This window comes from Lepidochelys kempii, chromosome 22, assembly GCF_965140285.1.
Source record: "Lepidochelys kempii isolate rLepKem1 chromosome 22, rLepKem1.hap1, whole genome shotgun sequence".
Classification (NCBI taxonomy): Eukaryota; Metazoa; Chordata; order Testudines; family Cheloniidae; genus Lepidochelys; species Lepidochelys kempii.
The window spans coordinates 14,461,059-14,481,355 of record NC_136401.1 but is presented as its reverse complement, the minus strand read 5'-3'; the positions used below and the strand labels follow the sequence as shown (position 1 = coordinate 14,481,355).

General features: G+C 42.2%; 1 protein-coding gene across 8 annotated transcripts in view; it reads left to right on the top strand.

Annotated features, from left to right (window-relative positions):
* The first annotated feature begins 2,348 nt into the window (after window positions 1–2,348).
* The window catches only part of GRAMD1B (GRAM domain containing 1B), a 333,312-nt gene continuing 315,363 nt past the window's right edge, over window positions 2,349–20,297 (top strand). For 4 of the 8 annotated variants that reach the window (XR_012155938.2, XR_012155937.2, XR_012155939.2 and 1 more), the window contains exon 1: window positions 2,368–2,421. The gene's annotated coding sequence lies outside the window, so the exon portion shown is untranslated. Of the gene's footprint in view, window positions 2,422–20,297 lie in introns of all 8 variants that reach the window. The other 4 variants (XM_073321021.2, XM_073321020.2, XM_078849895.1 and 1 more) reach the window with 3 other exon arrangements.

Genomic DNA, 20,297 nt, shown 5'->3' with positions numbered 1-20,297 from the left:
TACAAACAATAATAAATGTTACTTCCTCACTGTGTTACCACCGACCTGTTGCAGAGAGGAAGAGGCCCTAACAACTGGGCCATCCACCCTAGGAGTTGAGAGACTTGGGTTGAGGGCTCTGCTCTGGTATGGGCTTCTTGAGTGCCCTTGGTGGAGTCACTTAGCCTCTCTGCGGCTGTCAGTAGCACTTCCCTGTCCCCTGAGGGTGTTCAAACACTACTGTAAAGGAGGCTAGTACTTAAGACAAACATTTCAAGTAGGGGAATGTTGGTGCTTACATGAATGTCTGTCAGCTGGCAGGGGAGTAAAATACATTAAACCTAAATAAAGAGTTTGCCTTAAATTGCACTGTCACCAGGCAGGAGAAATAACTGGGTTGCCAGTCCGTTCCTTGCTGGGACTCCTGACTGTGAAGCTCTCACTCCGTAAGTGATTTCCTCAAGCAATACTAGGCATGGAGTCCAAAGCAAATGCTTAACTATCCCTCCCACATGTGAAGAGGAGGAGGGGGAGAAATCAGAGCAAAGCACTGTCTTGGGTATGGCAAGGAAGAAAACATTCAAGTGCTGTAAGAAAAGCTGAAGAGAAACAAAATTAGACAGAAGAACCAACTATGGGAGTGGGGAAGCTAAATACATGGAAAAAGACAGGTAAAGGAGACATTAAAGAGAGAAACATGGGGGTAGCATAGAGAATAGAAGAGGAAAAAGGGTCAGCTTAATGTACTGGTTTTAATATATTCTACAAAGTGTGACATAAACCTCAGCCTCATTTAAAAGAAAATCTCAGAGTGAGTGCAATGTGTGTATCTCATACACAACAAACCTTGGGAGCTGCTTCTTCTCTGCTGCTGTTGAGCCACTTCAATTGCTATTAATTGGAGACTGACAAGAGCTTGAATCTAAACTCTTACAAAGCAATGCATATGATTTGTTATAAAATGAAGTAAACAGAGGCCAGTAAGAACGATCAAAATACAAACATGGGTAGGGGGGGAAAGAAGACCAAAAAGAAGACCAAGGGCAGCAGCCTAGCAGTTACTGAGTTTCCACCCCTAATTAATACAACCCCAGCTGCTGAAGGGACTTAATCTATAAGCAGACCTTCCTCCATTTTGGAACTCTTCTGAAACAAGCACGGCTCTTGCTGCAGAGAAACTTGCTCTGAAGCAGGTAGATTTCAACCCAAATGGACCTAAAAATAAAGGTACAGTAGTGCAGGAAAAAAATGTGACAAAACTTCAGACAGAGTGTGCACCTTTTGTTCAGTCTGACTGCTAAGGGAGTAGGAAGAAAGGAAAAGAATCTAAATCTTTATTCAGGGAAATTTGGGGATCTCAGGCATCTTTCTTGTGAGTGGTAACAATTTCTGGTTATTAGTATTACTGTGCCTCTAGGACCTGATCCTGCAAGGGGCTCTCGGTGGCTGCAATACCCATATGGTGTTTATGTAGGATTGGGGTTTGTATACTATTATCAGCTTCCCAACAGCTGATATTTTATATGAAACAGAGAGTGTTTAGCAATCTGAAATGTTCAGTTGGGTGCAGTCTCAAACTTTTGGTTTAGACTGAAAGCTAATGCAGTGCTACAAATGAGAAGAGAAATACAACGTTAAGTGTGCAGGACTTTATCAGTTCCCAGTTACTAGGGGAGAGGAATGTGCTGTTGTGATAAATTGCCAAAGGAAATTACAAATGTAAAACTGTAATAATCCTTATAACCTGCATAAGGGATAGTGTGAGGATTGAGTCATTGTGGGGGCAGTTTTATCTAGTGGATATGACATAGACAGGAACTCAAAGGTCTTGGGATGACTTCATCCCATTGACTTCATCCCTGGAATCTGTCCCCATTCTGCCACTGACCACCCATGCTACCTTGGGCAAGTTACTTCCCCTGGGTCCCATCTCTTGTTTTTGTACAGAGCTTAACAAAATGAGGCCCTAATTTCAGTTTGCTAATCTAGTCCAAATAAAAATTGTTTTTGCTGATACAGACTAACACAGCTACCCCGTGAAACTGTCCAAATAATAATTAGTTTGTTTGCAAAGTGCCTTGGAAATGTAAATTAATGCTAAGTCCCAGGCTTCTTTAGTGATGGGAAAGAGAGAGCCCCGAATCTGAAATTTACTGAAAAACTTGGGATCTAAAGACAACTGTAACAGTTTATTTATCACTTAATAGTAAGGTCAGAAACAATGCCAATAACAGGATGCAAATCAGGCTTTGCTTATTTTATCAGGTTTTAAAAACATTTGTGCAGTGTTTATAAATCAAACTTCCAAAGATCTGTGCTACTCATTTGTGCATTAAGAATTGTCTTTTGTTTTTGTTTTCTTGTTTTTGTTTAGTACAATGGAAATAAGACAGCTTAACTCAAGCTGTGTCTTGGTTATCTGGAGATCTTTCACTTGTCAAGGTAAGTAGATCTAAAGCTTGACTTGATTTTTAAATGTTGGTATGAAAATTCCATTATGATATTTTAAGGCACAAATCCGAAAGTCCTGTCTTCCTGAATTTTGGGGTTTGGACCTGTGTTTTTACTCCACATCAAGCAAATGTTTTAACATTCTTTAAACATATAAATAATATTAATACCATTCCTAAACAATCCTTTAATAGTAAACCTGTGTGTTCATCTCAACACAAATGAGCAACCCAATAGTAACATGTCAGAGTTAACAGCATTTCTGAGTTATCATATACTTCTCTTTATACAGCCCAGTGCTCCTAAACAACCCTACAGTAATAAACCAGTAGACTTAAGCCAGCACTCACGAGCATCGCTGTAGTGACGAACCAGCTCGTACAATCTAGTACTCGCCAGTGCCGGTACAGAAATAAAGCCTGTGTGCACAGCTTAGCATGGATGACGCAATGTCAAAGTCTTTGTTAGCAAGCACGATTTCACTTTTAGGCTTACAAGGGATTATTTAAAAACACTGAGTTGGAAAGAAAAAGTTAAAAAAACGCCTTAAGAGTTGCCTTTTAAATACATTTCTGGACACTCGGCAGTGAACTGGAAATGTCTCCAGTGGAAGCAGGCAGGGCCATCCAGAAATACCCAGCCAGGGAGCCAGGCTCCAAGTCCCAAGCCATCGTTGGCTCTCTTGTACTTTTCATTTATTCAAGCTCAGCAGGGGGAAAAAAAAAGTCATTTCTAGGTGGAAACGGTCACTCTGTATTATTTCCACCTCCCTGCAGCTTCTTTTATTCTCTTAAGGAAGTCACCAGTTTGTTACAGTGGAGAGTGTTGCATGTAAGCATTTGGCACTAGGAGGGTATCTCCTGTGACCCTGAAGACAAGGAGAGATTCGTACTGAACAGGAAAGAGACAGGGACAAGAAAGGGATAAAATGGTTTGTCTCTTTATTTGTATCTCAAATCTAATGCATTCTTAACTATCAATCTTTTCATTACAGGGACTAGCATGCTTAAGGTTTTGTTAATGGAAGATGTAGGCTGCTGGTTTGCATCTAGCTCCATTCGATAGTGAGCAAAAGTTGTTAGCATGACACAGTTGCTCAGTGGACCATGTGAAATGAATTTGGTTGGTCTCAGCCAAATTCCTACTGGGCACCTGTCTGCACAACTCAAACTGCCATTGGAATTTACAGTCTCAGCAGAGAGGGTAAAGATTAAATGGTCAGTGGAGACTTGGAGGCTCCATCACCTAGACCTGGTTCTTCCAGGTTAGGGTTCAAGAATGTTGTCAAATTGAGGGTAGCACGGGGGCAGTGTGTTTGTGAATGGTTGCCCATTATGTGTATAGTCAGTGGCGAGGCAGCAGAGGGCTTCTATCTCTGGGGCTCTGCTTAGGATTCTTTGCTACAGGTATGTCTACACTGCAATAAAACACCCACAGCTGGCCTGTGTGAGCTGACTCCAGCGGGAGCCCAGAAAGCCACATTGTAATTTTATAGCCCTGCAGTCTGAGGCCTGAGTCAGCTGCTCTGGGCCAGATGCAGGTGGTTTACTGCGTTTACACATACCCTTGCACTGAATGTACTTAAAGATACAGTGGAACGATTCAGAAAAACTTGCACATTCTTTTAGGATAGTAAATAGAAAGAAATGAAATAGAATTATAGGGAGCAGTGCTATGTAATGGTTAGAATAAGGTACTGGGCCTCAGGATTCTTGGGTTCTTTTCTGTCTAGCCTTTTCTACTGACTCACAGTTTGACCTTGGGTAAGCCCTTTAATCTCTTTGTGCTTCAGTTTACCCATCTGTAAATAAGTGGGTATAATAATAGCACTTCCCTCACGGGGGAAAGGGAAGGTAGTTACATTTAAGACTTTAAAAAAAGTGCTTTGACACCTTCATATCAAGGATACCATGTGTGCACACTATTCTGTTACATATGATCTTTTCTTCTCCAGTTGTTGTGTTCAGACTTTTTTTTTTTTTTTTTTTTTTTTTGCTTCTCAGCAATCAGATTTGCTAACTTGAGTGTCTAGAATGACAAGATCACTTCATTAGGTATCCAGTGTTGTGCAGGAAACATGTACAAAGCCATTTTGACTGATTCCTTGTTTGCCAATGCCATGCTGAGCATAACATTGCTCACAGAGTTGAGTTTAGGAACTCTTCACAATAGCTTGGATGTGGATGCTGGATAAAAAGAAGGGGAAAAGATGAGCAAGTTAACAAGCCTTTGCAGTGATTACTCAGTATCTAAATTTACCATGTCCTTATGGTTGGCTTGACTTGTTACTGGATAACATTGGCATACTTCTTTCTATTGGTCAGAATTCCTTGAACCCCAGATTGTTGCAATATTATGTTCATGTTATTTCAGCTATTCTATTCTATCCCCGGAAGTACATAAAGTATACCAACAAAAGTGGTAGCATAGACAAGCCCACAATTGCAAGGAAAATTCTCTCCAAATGGAGAATAATTTTTTCCAGGAGAGCCATATCGCCGAAAATTTTCAGAAAAGAGCTGAGTTACCCACTCTGAAAATCTAGGGCCTTTTAAGGTGTCTCAGGTTGGGCATCCAAAAATCACGAGTCATTTCTGAAATCTTTCCCCTGTAGGGCACTGGATTCTGACCTAGTTCAGATTATTTAACTTTTAATAACACACATACTTGAATACTAGCACAGATTTATGAACCTGACTATGCACGGTCACACATTGAATAGACACTCACGCATACACAAGCAACATGATCAGTCCTCTTATCTGATGCGGTCTGCTTGAGGAGAATGCCTTGTGAGGTATGTTTGAATAATGCCATTTAAGATAATCATTTAATACATTTTGCTAATTTAATCTGACCTGTAAGGAGTGAAGGTTACAAGACCTGTTCTTTCAGCTCCTATTAAAATGTCAGTGTGGTCACTGAAGTCATAACGCTGCCTCTTCATAGTTAAGAGAAACTCAAGAGTGGGTTACTCCTTAGTGGCTGGTTTCAGAGTAACAGCCGTGTTAGTCTGTATTCGCAAAAAGAAAAGGAGGACTTGTGGCACCTTAGAGACTAACCAATTTATTAGAGCATAAGCTTTCGTGAGCTACAGCTCACTTCCTCAGATGCATATCGTGGAAACTGCAGCAGGCTTTATATATACACAGAGAATATGAAACAATACCTATTCCCACCCCACTGTCCTGCTGGTAATAGCTTATCTAAAGTGATTTCCAGCACAAATCCAGGTTTTCTCACCCTCCACCCCCCCACACAAATTCACTCTCCTGCTGGTGATAGCCCATCCAAAGTGACAACTATCACCAGCAGGAGAGTGAATTTGTGTGGGGGGGTGGAGGGTGAGAAAACCTGGATTTGTGCTGGAAATCACTTTAGATAAGCTATTACCAGCAGGACAGTGGGGTGGGAATAGGTATTGTTTCATATTCTCTGTGTATATATAAAGCCTGCTGCAGTTTCCACGATATGCATCTGAGGAAGTGAGCTGTAGCTCACGAAAGCTTATGCTCTAATAAATTGGTTAGTCTCTAAGGTGCCACAAGTCCTCCTTTTCTTTTTCCTTAGTGGCTAAACCTCTTCTGACAGTCCTGGTTGCACAAATCAAAACCATTTAAACCCAGGGGACACTTTTGAAGAGTGATAGGAATCCTCTGTCAGAAAAGCAGGACACTGGCCATGGGAGCATAGAATGCCAACAGTGGATGCCCAATTTAAAGTTCCCTTTATGTCCCGTCAGAGAAGGAAGAGCTGTGAGTCTGCATAAAATTTAACCCCTTCTCCAGAACAGCCTCATTTAAAAAAAAATGGCAGTGAAGATTGTGGGCTTATCACAAGTAATTCTCTAGCTGAAGCATTGTTCTTTCCTTGACCCCCTCTTAAACTCCTCTGTTCTTGCCTGATGAAGTCTGAGCCCTTTTCCACTAACAGTAAAGTTAAATATGCATGTATGAATGGGTAGCCTGGAAGAAACAGGCCCACAATTAATAGGCTTCATTTGAGAATTGCTCTGGCCAGGGCCCTGGGGAACAATTGCTTTCTGTAGGAGCTAGCTGTCTTTCAGGGGGAAATAGCTCAGTCAAACCAACCTCTTCTTCCCCCCTGTCTTTGCTGATTGAGGAGTAAGACTCTTGCCTCCTGCTTTTTAAATGAAATGATTTTTTTGTGCTGCCAGCCCTACCAGTTGAAGCTCAAATCTTGCAAGGGAAATGTAGATGCTACAGGAGGTGATGTTAGGAATTTAGTACTTATTCTTCTGAGTTAATCCTGAGGTAGCTCCTGGAGATTGATTTTTACATCTCCTTTGAAAGACCACTTGTGCTGACCACTTATGTTCATTAAAGATCCCATAACACATTTTGCAAATGAGGGTTGTTAACTTTAATGTTGTGACTGGGCTTCAGCCAAGGTGAATAAATTCTGAGGACGTAAATATTCCCCTGCTGTTTCAAATCAGTATGCTATTCTTCTTCCCTTCCTTCCTGAGCTGCTATTCATTGTTGTGCAGCTGTTCAGCAGCAGCTGCATTCCACTCCAGAGCTGGCTGCATTTTAGGAGTGGATGAAGGGACTGCCCAATATCTAATATAGCTTCAGATGTATTTCACTTTGTTTGCCAAGTGCTCTGGAATCCTTTAGGATGGAAGATGCTGTAGAAATAATGTAACATTATCCCTCGTGCTTGACACAGGAAGCTTCACAGGTTCCCTGATCTCAAACTCATCCTTACTGAGGGTTAGAACAATGAGAACTAAATGTTTCAGCTCCAGTGTATTAACATAACATGGCATAGATACGTCAATCTGAGCAATCTAGCTGTCCATCAGCCACCTCGTCTCCCTAGACTCGCTTCACACACAGCCAAGGTACGGCAGTTAGGGTTAGTCTGTGCTGATGCAGGAAGTCATGCAGCACCCCAGAGGAAATCAGTTCCTTGTCCGATAAAATTAAGATTGGAGGGCTAATTCTATCTCTCTGGAGAGTGATTGATGAAGTGAAGAGCTCTGGTGTTTTAAAAGGTTGCATTTGGCCTTCAGCTAATTGTAGCGATGAAAAGCACTAATGGCCCCCAGAAACCAGGGCGAGGAGAGGAAGGGAAAACCCTTTAAATATCTACAGCTATTAAGGCCTTTGGGGGTAGGAGAGAAACGTGTAGCAGCTTAGTAACAATTGAAGCATAGGCTGACCACGAAACGTGCTTGTAGGAAACGGTATGTGTGAGCTGAAGAGGGGAAGTTTGTGCTGTGGCTGGTTGAACAGCGCAAAGAGAATGACAGCCTTTTCTACCCCCAGCCAGAATCAGATGTTAATTGGTCCATGTACACCCCTGAAAGTGCCTCTCCTTTCCCTTACATGCGCACAGAACAATTTCCTTCTCTTAAATCTTGGACACTTGACTTACACACAATCTTCTTCCTTTCCTCAAGCAAGGTACTTGAGAAGGAGAGTGGGGAAAACTTGGAAAGGTTTCTGTATTACTGAGCTGCAGGTAATTTATTGTGATTAGGGCACTTCAGGCATTTCAGATAGCTAGAGACCAACAAGGAAACTATGTAGATATAAGGGTAACATGCCCCCTATCACCATAGTACCTGAACATCTCATAAACCTCTCAAAACTCTGGGCGATAGGGGAGTACTGTTATCCTATTTTACAGATGAGGAACTGAAGCATGGAGAGACTAAAGACTTGTCTACACTGGCACATTCAGGAAAGTTAATCTGAATTAACTAAAGATGTAAAAATCTCATTTATTTCAATAGAGACTGGATTTCACCCATGCTGAATAAGCAGTGTGCCCCTATTTGCATTTTCTCATAATAACAGAACAAGTGTGATACAATGAACTTAAAAGGCAAAGGATTAAAATCAATAAAGAAATAATTTTAAAAAACCACAACATGTTATTAACCTGTGGCACTCACTGCCACAAGATTTATTGAGGTCAAGAGCTTATCAGGATTTGAAACAATGAACTGCTCTTTTATTTGAGGGTGTGGCAGGGGGCTGCTAGGAAAGCCCCCAATCAGCTCCTGCCACCCCAGGCCCATCAGGGGGAATGGATTGGGGCTGGATAAATATCCAGTGCTTGTCTGGGAACTGCCTGCACCTCTCTGCCTCATTAGCAGGAGTTAAAAGGCTGGGAGGAAGTGGAAAGGGCCAGGGGGGAGGGTAGAGACCAGGATGGACAGGTCAGGTCAGGCCAGGCTCAGAGGGAGGAAAGAGTCTACTAGTTTGTTACTGGTCAGGTCTGTGTGAAGCCAAGCCGTGTATATAGCCTATAAATAGTGGGAAACTGTTGGTGAGAACAGACCCAAAATAAAGAGCACGGGTGTTGCGCCACCTTCGAGCCTCTCTGAGTCTTTAAGGAGCGGAGCCAAGGGGCCAAATCCTATGGGGTGTGGCATGCACCCCGTTACAGAGTGAAAAATGTATATAAGGGTTACAAGTCTTCTGGTTTCAGGGAATAATCTGACTACTAGCTGCTTGAGGTTAGGAAAAACTTTCCCTCTGAGATGGTTATTTCATAATTGCCCATTATGGTGTGCAGCGGATTGGTTGGGGGCTTTTTGTTTGGTTTTTGTTTATTGTTTTTACTGTCCTACTTTAAAACTGGTCACTGTCAGAGAAAAGATACTGTGCTAGGCGGTCCCTTGGGCTGATCAAGTATAGCTGTTCCTAGGGATCTAGTTTTCATAGGTCTTTAAGGCCAGAGAGCACCATTCTGATCATCTGGTTTGGTTTTGTACCTAACACACACCAGAGAATTTCAACCAGTAGCAATTCCTGTGTCAAGTCCAATAATTCCTGGTCAAAGGACAGGATGGTATGCATGTGGATTGGATCTGGGGTGTAGCTCTATCATTCTCCTCCTTGCCAACTTCCCAATTCTAAACAAGTCACTGTGGAATAGTATGCGTGTTTGGTATTGTTTTCCCAATTTACTTAGGAAAGGCAGAATTGTCACCGTTCTGTCTCAGAAGAGCATTTACTGCAATTACCAGATGACAACCTGACATTTGTAAGCTAAAAATACATGGAGAAGTTTCACAAGTTGTAATTATATTAGTGAGACACAGACAGTTCTGGGTGGTACCAGGGGGCTTAAGGGATAAACACCACTATACTTGGGCTTGAAAGAGATGAATTTTGCAGTGTGAGAATCACCATTCAGATCCATGGACAGAAGTATCCTGAGGTGGGTTCAAGACTCTGGTTCCATTTGTTTGGAAGCATTTGGCAAGGAAGTACTGAGTTATGATGGATTGAAGTCTGTGACCTTGGCAAGTGTCTTTAGGGAAGATGTAAACTAAAAACGGTGGTGCGAACCAAGTCTTAATGAGTGCTGTAGATGGTGATAATCTAATTGGGCCAAACCCAATGGTAATTTGCTTGAGTAAAGACCTCAGAATTTGTTCCATAGTCCAGAATGCTCTGCTGGCAACTGCACCCGGATAAGAATTCTGCCTCGGTTGTCTTTTGTCATCTGCGCCGTATTAACTGGCAAGACAAGATCAGCAATGAGGATATTCATAGCTGACCCAAGCAACTATCTCCATCAGTGGGACTTTGGTTTCAACTGCTTTCGTGATATGGGCATATTATTAAGGTGGAAGACCAAGGAATTACTAAGCACAGTTAACAAGAAATGCCGCTACACAGCTGGCAGTCACATGACTGCCAAAAGTTTCAGTAGACTGAAAAGCTCACCAATGACAGACAGACTGAACATCCAGCCAGATCCTCTTAAGGACCTAACTACAGATCAATCCCGGTGGCATTTAATGTGCAAGGAGGCTATATACATCCCTTGGGAATTTGCCACGATGATGATGATACTTGCAATGATAACACTGAGAGGAAAATTGTACACTCATATTAACCACACTGTGATGCTAATTGTCAGTACCTTCAGAAAATCTTGTTGTGCTGAGATCTCTGTATGTGCTTATATGCCCCCCCCAGTGCCGTAGTAACTGAGGACCATATGATGGTAGAAATAAACTTACTGGGGGAGTCTCAGGAAATTGCATTTTCAGGAGAGCAGCTTGCACCATGGTTAGAATCTCAAACCTTCATGACAGCTGGCTTGTAGACAATCACACTGTGGAGACAGGATAACTACCTTGTGACGAGAACTCTACTAAGGTGAAAATCATTCTGTGAAGATATCTGCGGTATCAGTTAAAGGAAGGTAAAAGCTATGCAGTCTTGATGTTTCGAAGGATTATTTGTCAGAACCGCAGGTAATGTTTCAACGCTGCTCCTGTAGCAGATTCTGGAGACGAGAGGTAACTGTTATCCAAAACGAATGTATATAGTGTGTACCCAGGGTAGAGACTCACCTCACCAACTGCCCTTAGTGTGAGCAAGTCTTGTCTGTGCCTGCTGTGGGTCAGCTCCCTGAAACCAGGAGCCTCTGGCCATTCAAGGACTACCTTCCAGGCCTTTCTCTCTGTGCACAGGTTCGCGACAGACACGAAGCAACCCCCGAGTCCTCTGAGCATCCTCTCTAGCGTCCAGTCCCTTATCTACCAAACCTTCACAGAATTACCAGGCCTCTGTTCCCAAAGGAACAGCACACCTCAGTTTATTGGTTATAACTCAGGACGCAGTTCGGGTAAATGAACAGCACTTAGAAAGAAGAATACGTTTATTATGAAAGAACAGGTTCAAATGATTGTGAGTAAAAATATTGGAAACAAATGGTTACATATAAAACAATCATAACATGCTTTCTGGTGACTAAACTTTAACAAGTTGTCCTCCTGTCTAAAGAATCTTTGTTCACCCAAGTTCTCTCCAGTGGTTCCAGTCAAGCCTATTTGAGACCCCTCATTCATGAAGCAAATTTGCTATCTGTTTATTTCCAAAGTGAAGGATGGCAGGGTGTCATCTTTGTCCCCCCAAATATACCAGAACAATCCTTTGATATGCATCCCAAGATAAGGTTCCCCCCTCTTGCTGTTAACCTTTTCCTGTTAACATTTTTCTCTGAAGTTTTCACATACCTTCATTAATATTCGGTTCTGACTGGTGAGAGAAGACCCACTGTGAACCATACAATATTTAATTACAAATAGACAAGTATTTCTTGCCTGAAAGAAAACCTGTTTTTCACTTTTCCTGGTTGTCTGTCCCTAGACAGATATAGTAAAAACATAATTTTATATTTTTACACACACACACACTCTCTCTCTTCTCTCTCTCTCTCTCTCTCTCTCTCTCTCAACTCTTTACACAACAGATGTACATGTATTTCACAAGGATATTGATGACCAGCATGACACAGGCTTTTATTAAAACCTCTCATGACACCCTTTTGGTGAACTAAAAGGTAAATACCAGACCCAGGAGATCCCTGTAACAGTAAGCAACCCCTTTGTGCCCCTTGCCAGTTGGCCCTAAGAAGCTCTGAATGCAGCACATAAGTGAGGGCGGCAATTTGGGACCCACCCACAATAACTTTTCAACTCCTCCCAACCCCTACCCCCCGGCCCATGATTCCATTTTGGGTCGGGACCTCCATGGTTACAACACTGTGAAATTTTAGATATAAACATCTGTAATTGTGAAATTGACCAAATTTAAACTCCTCTGGCTGTGAAATTGACCAGAATGACCCTTGAATTTGGTAGGGCCCTACATATGCAATGTGGTGATATCTGTGATGACCTGTTTTGCACATTTACCCTCTGCTCAATCTTTCAGCATTTGCAGGACATTATTACTATTACGTTTCATTTTTATGGAAGTAGCACCTAGGAGCCCCAGTCATGGACCAGGACCCCACTGTGCTTGGTGCTGTACAAACACAGAACAAAAATATGGTCTTTTCCCCTAAACGGTTTATAATCTAGCCTTGCATTTGTTGTTATCCTCATCCTTCTTTCTTACTGGCAGTGTCTAACTCAGATTATGAGTTTTGGGGGTGAGGACTTCTCATTTCTGCAGACCACGCATGCTAGCTTTGAAGTTTTATGAACACAGAGACACTCTTATCTGTGTCTTCATCTCTTCTCTAAAACTTGCAGTTTACCTCCTTGGGTCGTGGGACTGTTGATAGCCATTTATGGCTCACGTTTTCCTGCATTGTATTTAAATGTCTTGGGCAGAATACCCCCTGTTATTGTCTCTGATATCTTTACACTAATAAATGGCTCTGAACTACTTTATCCCTCACCCTCTTGTTACAGTGGTGGCTCATGGTCAACGTTTATAGAGCCCTAGCTCTATTTAGCTGCACAGTGGCTCATTTAATGGTTCTTTTGAAGGTGCCTTTCTCTCCTCTTGCTTGGGTTACCAAGCCATTTATTCATTCATATATTCAGATACAAACAATAGCTAAAAAAGACCTAGCCAAGGCCTTAGGAGCGCTGACACACATTAACATACAATTTAAATCTCAGCAGCATTAAAATTATTCAGCAGGAGCTCAGCTAGCCAGCCACCTACAAAAGCTCCTGGGGGAAGGGACCGTCTTTTTGCTGTTTCTCTACATTGCTAGCAAAATGGGGTCTTGGCCCATGATTAGGGCTCCTAGGACCAACGGTAAAAAAAATAGTAAGTAATATATTTTTAAAAGTCCTTTCTGTCCCTTTATCATTGAGAAAGCATAGTCTACCCTCAGACTTCTCCAAAACGCCTATCAAACAGATGTATTGCAGTGTGCCTGCTAAATCACCAAGTTCAGACAGTTTTGGGTCAAGTTGGGTGGGCGTGTTCCAGAGTCTCAGAGCCTGCACAGATTATGCTCTGCCAGTTGTCCCTTATTTCATAATAAAGGGGATCTAGCTCGAGTGGCCCTATGGTCTGCATTTGTGGTGGTATGGCATAGGAAGAGAGGCAATCCTTCATGTGGTACCTCCTTCAATGTAGTAAAGGTGAAATCTCTAGAATCCTCCTCCTGGAATGTATACTGCATTGCATAGATCCTTTATCGAGAGCAGTTGAAGCGTTAAAATAAGTGGAGACTAGCCCAGAAGAAGTATATTTGCTTTGCTTTGCCTTTTTGTTTCTATTCTGAGTGGGTTGGGGCAGGACCTAATCACAGGATCCACCCAATGCTTCATTCAAACAAACAAACAAAAAATAATTTTAGCCAACAAAGAAGGAGTAATCAGTGAAAATACTGGCTTTAGAATATGGATTGGCTTCCAAATCAGTCCTCAAAAATTCATGCTAATGCTGCATGGGTTTCAAGAAAGATGTTTTTCCATGTGGGATCATTTTACAGCTGACACTATTTTACATTTTACAGCTGACAGTTGCACAAGTAAGCAATTCCATGTGTGTTTTTTTCCCTGGTTTTGAAGAATCCAGTGCAGGCCCCTTCTGGGGCCAGGATACAGAACTTGTTGGACCATGGGTCTTGAATCTCTCTGGCAAATCCCATAGTTCTCTTTTAACTCAGGTACAAATTAAAATTTGTCAGACTGTATACATATGAAAGAGTTAAACTAAAACAGAACTTTAGTCTACTGTCTTCACATCTCATTAGCAGGATAAAAATACCACTTCTCCATACATCTAATGAAAATATATATCACGTCACTAGGATTTATAGACAGATTTGGCAGTTTTTTCATATTTACTTGGACTCTGAGACCTAATATGAGTCTCCCTCTGCTATTAGTTGTTAGGCATGAATAATGTGTGCTTTTTATGATTTTCATTATTCTGTGTTGTGTTAAACTGGTTTGGGTCATTGTCCTTAATTGTCACTGGCACACGGAGTCCTTGCTGCCTTTTGCAAACATTTAATTAAATAGGAACCAGAAAAAACAAAACAAAAAACAAGACTGTCATATGATTTGCAAGACCTGAAGAAGAGCTCTGTATAAGCTTGAAAGCTTGTTTCTCTCACCAACAGAGGTTGGTCCAGTAAAAGATATCCCCTCACTCACCTTGTGTCTCTAATATCCTGGGACCTGCACGGCTACAACACTACGGCATACATATGGTTTGCAAGTCAGATATCTACCAGAAACATAGGAATTGGAGAACAAAGCATAGAAGGACTTTAAAAGACAACATCAATTTATACTTATGGCTGGGATTTAGGTGCCCAGCATCCGTTGAATTTCACTGAGAATTGGAAGCCTAAGTTTCTTAGGCTCCTGTGGAAGTCCTAGCCCATGTGTGCAAATCCAGGTGCAGGAATAGGGGGGATCTGTTTGAGAATGTAATTGCATTTCTAATCCAACAGATTCATACAGCACCCAGGCCTGACCCAACTGTACCTATAGCCACAGCATCTTGGGCTGTGTTCTTGTCGTGGTTCATAAGCCAAGCAGCATTCAGCATAGCCAGTACTTGGATGAGGTTCCTCCAAGGCCTATACAAACTACTCCATGAAGTGGGTTTGGGATTAAGGTGTATGTTTGCCTTTGAGTCAAAATTGAAGGAAGGCTCCAGCATGGCATTAGTAGTGCTGTGCTGTGTGGGGTTAGCATCTTTCAAGGGAGAGAGAAACCCAAAGCTGTGGCTCCTTGTGCCCATGGCAGACTTTTTCAAGTCTGAGGGTTAGCCCTAATGTCCCTTGCAAATTCCAAAATGGGTATTTAAATCCCTCTTACTTGAAATTGCCTTGACGCTTCAATATAAGGCCCTATTCTTCACTTCCTGCCTCTAAGAAACTGCTATGCACTGTTGGCAATGCAGTTATTATGGCTGCCATCATCACAGAAGTGATGCGGAGTGGTGAGTTGTATAGTTTGCATGTATGTTTGTAATTTCATTGAGAATGTTGATACTTGTCAAGAGACATATATAAATATTAATGAGGGAGCATGAATCCAAATTCTGTATCTGAATACGCACCTACAACAGACTGCCCTGCATAGCAAGTTCTATATAGGCTGGTGGTATGCCACTCAGCTAGGGTGGCATATTGTATCCTGAGCATAGACTGTGGTGAAAGGAGGGGTAGATATCCAACAGTGTGAATAATAGGATTGGATAATCTGTTATGTAACTCGTGCTAGAGAACTTGAAGATGCCGGATACTGAAATGAGAATATTTTATTGAGAACTAAGGAAGGGCCATAGTGCTGAGGTTTGCTCTGGGCAAAGGCACAATCCTTTATTCTATGTAAAGAAATAAATGCTGGTATGTAAAAGCAGTGCCTTCAAGTTGGCAGCTGAAGGCAAGAGATCTTGCTTAATGAGTAACTTTGTCATATGGTGCTGTGCCAGGGAGAGCATTGATACATGGCAGCATAAACCTGGATTGTGGGAAGACATTTCAGGAAATATTTACCTCAAAGTTTTACAGGCATGTGAGGCAAACTGGATGTGGTCAGTAAACTGTACTGAAGCTTCAGGTAGCATAGTAGTTATGACGTGTAGGAAGGAAGGTCTTGTGGTTAAGACACTGAACTTGGAGTTGTGAGATGTGGGTTCATTTCCCAGCTCTGTCATGGACTTCTGGTGTGGCCCCGTGCCTCAGTTTCCACCATCTGTAAAATAGGGATAATGCTGCTGCTTTCCCACACCCCTCTGATTGTTTGAATTGAAAGTTTTTTGAATCAGGGATTGTCTCTTACTACATGTGTGTGAAGCACCTAGCACAGTGGGGGCCTCTAGCAGCTATCATATTTAATAATAATAAGGTGAGGAAGCATTGTCCAGTGATGAGCAAAGGAAGTGTGTGTCAGAATAATACCTGCATTGTATGCTGATCTTGCTGATTTGGTGCACCACCTTTGTGTACTTTCTCTCTACATCTGAGCTGTAAAATGGGAATAGTGATGCTATATTAACCATGGCAAAGAGCTTTGAGATCCTTCGAAGTAAAGCAATGAATTAAATGCAGAATATTTTATTATGGATCCTGACTGGTCCATCTTTGGCTCTGAGCTATTGCATTGCTAGGCCCTTGTGCTGCCCTCTGCATGGTCCTCTATGCATTGTGCAGCCTCCCTGCGCTTATCTGCATGTTAGCTCCTACCTCCTCCATATTAAGCTCCTCGTAAAGATTGACTTCTGCTGTGCTTATGCTGAATTGAATCGACTTGTATATAAATTGCTTATCATTGTTCGCCTTCCCCTAACCAGTTACCTGTCTGTCTTTAGATTATGAGATTCCTGGAGCAAGGATGTTTGGAAAGGATCTAACCCATGGTGGGAGCAACTGTAAATAAACAAACAAAAATAACAATACACAGGTAGATGTGTAAAAGTGTACCCAAGATGTTCCTGGAGATTCCGAGATGGTGGATTTAGTGATTCTGAAAAATGGTATTTTACTATAAATACTAGATAGACAAACCAGGTTTTGTATTTGATGAATTTTAATGTCTCAGTCTATAAAGAAGCTGCTTTCTGTGGCCCCAATGGGAAGAGGATAGAGGCAGAAGGATCTTTTCCCCTGCATATAGAAATATTCATGAAGATGTTCAGATTGCCAGGCTGGAATGAGAGTACCCATCAATAAATAAAGAGCATCGGTATCTTATGACATTAGTGAGGAGAGACTGACATCTCTTTGCTTTTATTTCCTTCTATTTTAGAACATTATGGCTATAATATTCAGCTCTAGCTGATGTTTTCAGCAAGTTTCTGAAGGTTTTAGTAAAAACCCCACTCTGTGTTGCACTAAAGGAATCCATTAAGCTCAGTGGGGGACATTTGCAGTGTCAGCCCTCCCTTAGTTTCTTGATAGGGTAACTCAGTGCCGCAAAGAAAGTGGTCCTGCAGGTCTGTTTGGTTGTCCTAATTTCAGACTGGAGAGGGAATCCGTCACATGCCGAGAATGTATGTTCCTCAGCAAATGTGTGAAGAGAAATAAGCTGTGCAAGCTGGTGGGGCCAACTCACCGGTCACTGCATCAGAAGCTCCCATCTGCAGCAGAATTTCAGTCTCTTAATTGAGGGATGGGTTTATTTTTCAAAACTGAACAGTCCCACACAAAGCAGATAGGTTACATCGTGCTGCCTGGACCCTCCTAAATTCTCTTCCTCAGCAGGTGCCTCCAGCCAGGTCTTTGACATAGCTGGCATGGAGAGCCCCTTTCAGATCCTTTTCCCTGGTACTGGGTGTCCTACAGGAGTCTTCCTGCTCTTTGAAGGTCTCTCTCCCTAACTCAGCTGCTTACTTGCCTTTTATCTAAGGACTATTAGTCTGCAGGCTGTAAGCTGATTTCTGGCCTCAAACCCAACAGGTGGGAGGCAACAAATTAGTCACAGGTAGAGGTAAGGTGAAAGGAGATCCCATGCTGTGACATGTAGAAACCTCTTTTGTTCTATGCCTTTCTATGAATTTCAACTTCTGTGTCTTTCAAGGGGAATTTTAGGCCAGCATTTCCATCCGGTGCTTCCTGTATTGGGATAGAGATTTTGGCTTATTTGAGAAGGAAGAAGTGGAAGAATTTAAGCTACAAATGGGCTGGATTTTGCAGGATCTTCAACAAACTTCAAATTTCAACAGAGTTTGGGGGTGTTGAAACCTGGAGTTCTGTTTCAGACTTGTCTCTAATCCAGATGGATTAAATTTCAATCCACCAGACCCTTCCACCCAAATCTTGCATGGAGCCTGATTTCTGAGGCTTGAAAAAACTCCAATACATTTTACACCCTTGTTGTCCTTAATTTTTGTGGCAGCCTCTTCACCACCTGTTTCAGTTTAGGGCTGGAAGCTAAAATACCATGGGAGGCTGGTCTTGGTGTATATCCGGCCCAGGTTTGTCAATGTTGGGTCAGATTCTCCATTGGTATAAATTGGCATAGCCCCATTGACTTCTGTGAAGCCATGCCAATTTACACTAGTGGAGAATCTGGCCCTTGAAAGACTTGTATAAGCGTTGGATTTTTTGGGAGTGCCAAACCTCCAGACAGCTTGAGGTTCCCACAGGGCTAATTACTGTTAACTCCCCTAGCTCCTGAAAGGAGATAATTATCAGAATTAAAAAAATATAAAAGGGAGTATCTGCCCCTTTCCTACCCAAAAAGTCAGCTGAGCTGCTGTGTTGAGTGACATTGAAAATAGCAATCCCCAGTGCAAGTAAAAGTCTCTATTCTGGTGCATCAGCTCTGTAGAGAAGGAGGAGGGGCTCAGCAGACACGAGCGCCTGTTCTGAATGACTTTACCTGGAGGTGATCTCTTCCGCTAGGCTGACGTTGACATTAAAAATGGAAGAGGCCAGGGACGTTTTCTACCAAAAGCTCAATGGAAAGTGGCAGGTGTCAGATTTTTGCAAATTTCTAGCTGTAACTCATAGGCTTCTGCTGACACAGACTTGAAAGCTCCAACCTGGAAAAGCTCCAGCTTAAATTTCCACAACTAACTTAATTTTTTAAGGGTAGAGGGAGGAGGTTAAAGCTGGAATCTGAAATGAATGAGGCCAGAGACGCAGGAGGGGGAGGTCTCGCTTGTGTGCTGCTTTAATCACAGTGAGTCTTCACCTGATTTGAAGCTCATTTGAAGTTACAGGGAGCAGGGCTTTCCTTCACAGTCAAACAGGAATGCAGGAAATTTGTGACACCTTTCCGAAACACAGGCATGGTTGGGTCCCTTGGATAATTGCTCTTGAGTTACTTGCTTCATCCCATTCATAATAAATTCTAATTTACCTCAGTTAAGCTATATGTAATTTAATTCTTTGCACTCTACTATAGGAGGGTGTATCTAATGGGGTCCCACAGGTGTAAGTCCTGGGCCCATTACTCTTCAACATTTTTATTAATGACTTAGATAATGGAGTAGAGCATGCTTATAAAATTTGCAGATGACACCAAGCTGGGAGCGGTGGCAAGCTCTTTAGAGGACAGGATTAGGCTTCAAAATGACCTTGACAAATTGGAGGATTGGCCCGAATTCAACAAGATGAAATTCAATAAAGCCAGGTGCAAAGAATTTCACTTAGGAAGGAAAAATAAAATGCACAACTACAAAATGGGGAATAAGGGCTAGGACAGATGATAGTACTGCTGAAAACAATCTAGGGTTTATCGTGGATTGAATGAGAGTCAACAATCAGCTGTGAAAAAAGATAATATCACTCTGGGATGTATTAACAGGAGCGTCATATGTAAGACATGGGAGGTAATTGTCCCGCTCTACTCAGCAGTGGTGAGGCCTCAGCCGGAATACTATGTCCAGTTCCGACTGCCACTTTTTAAGAAAGATGTGGACAAATTGGAGAGCCCACAGGACAACATAAGAGCGGCCATACTGGGTCAGACGAAAGGCCTATCTAGGCCAGTATCCTGTCTTCCGACAGTGGCCAATGCCAGGTCATTCAGAGACCATGAATAGAACAGGTAATCATCAAGTCATCCATCGTATCGCCCGTTCCCAGCTTCTGGCAGACAGAGGCTAGGGACACCATCCCTGTCCATCCTGGCTAATAGCAACAAAAATGGTAAAAGGTTTAGAAAACCTGACCTATGAGGAAAGGTTAAAAAAACAAGACTTGTTTAGTCCTGAGAAAAGACAACCGAGGGGAGACGTGATAAGTCTTCAAATATATTATTGGCTGTTAAAGAGGACAGGGATAAATTGTTCTCTATGTCCACTGAAGGTAGGACAAGAAGTAATAGTCTGAATGTGTAACGAGGGAGATTTAGGTTAGATATTTGGAAAAATGTTATAACTGTAAGGATAATTAAACTCTGCAATAACTTCCAAGATAAGTTGTGGAATGCCCATTACTGGAAGTTTTTAAATCAGTTTGGACAAACACCTGTCCGAGATGGTTGAGGTTTACGTGGTCCTGCCATGGTGCGGGGGGCTGGACTTGATGATTTCTCGAGGTCCCTTCCAGCCATACATTTCTGTAATTCTATGTAGCACTCTGCCATCAGATCAGGAGCAGATGTGGCTGAAAAATTGAACCCAAATGTAGTATGTAGCCATAGCTGGGAT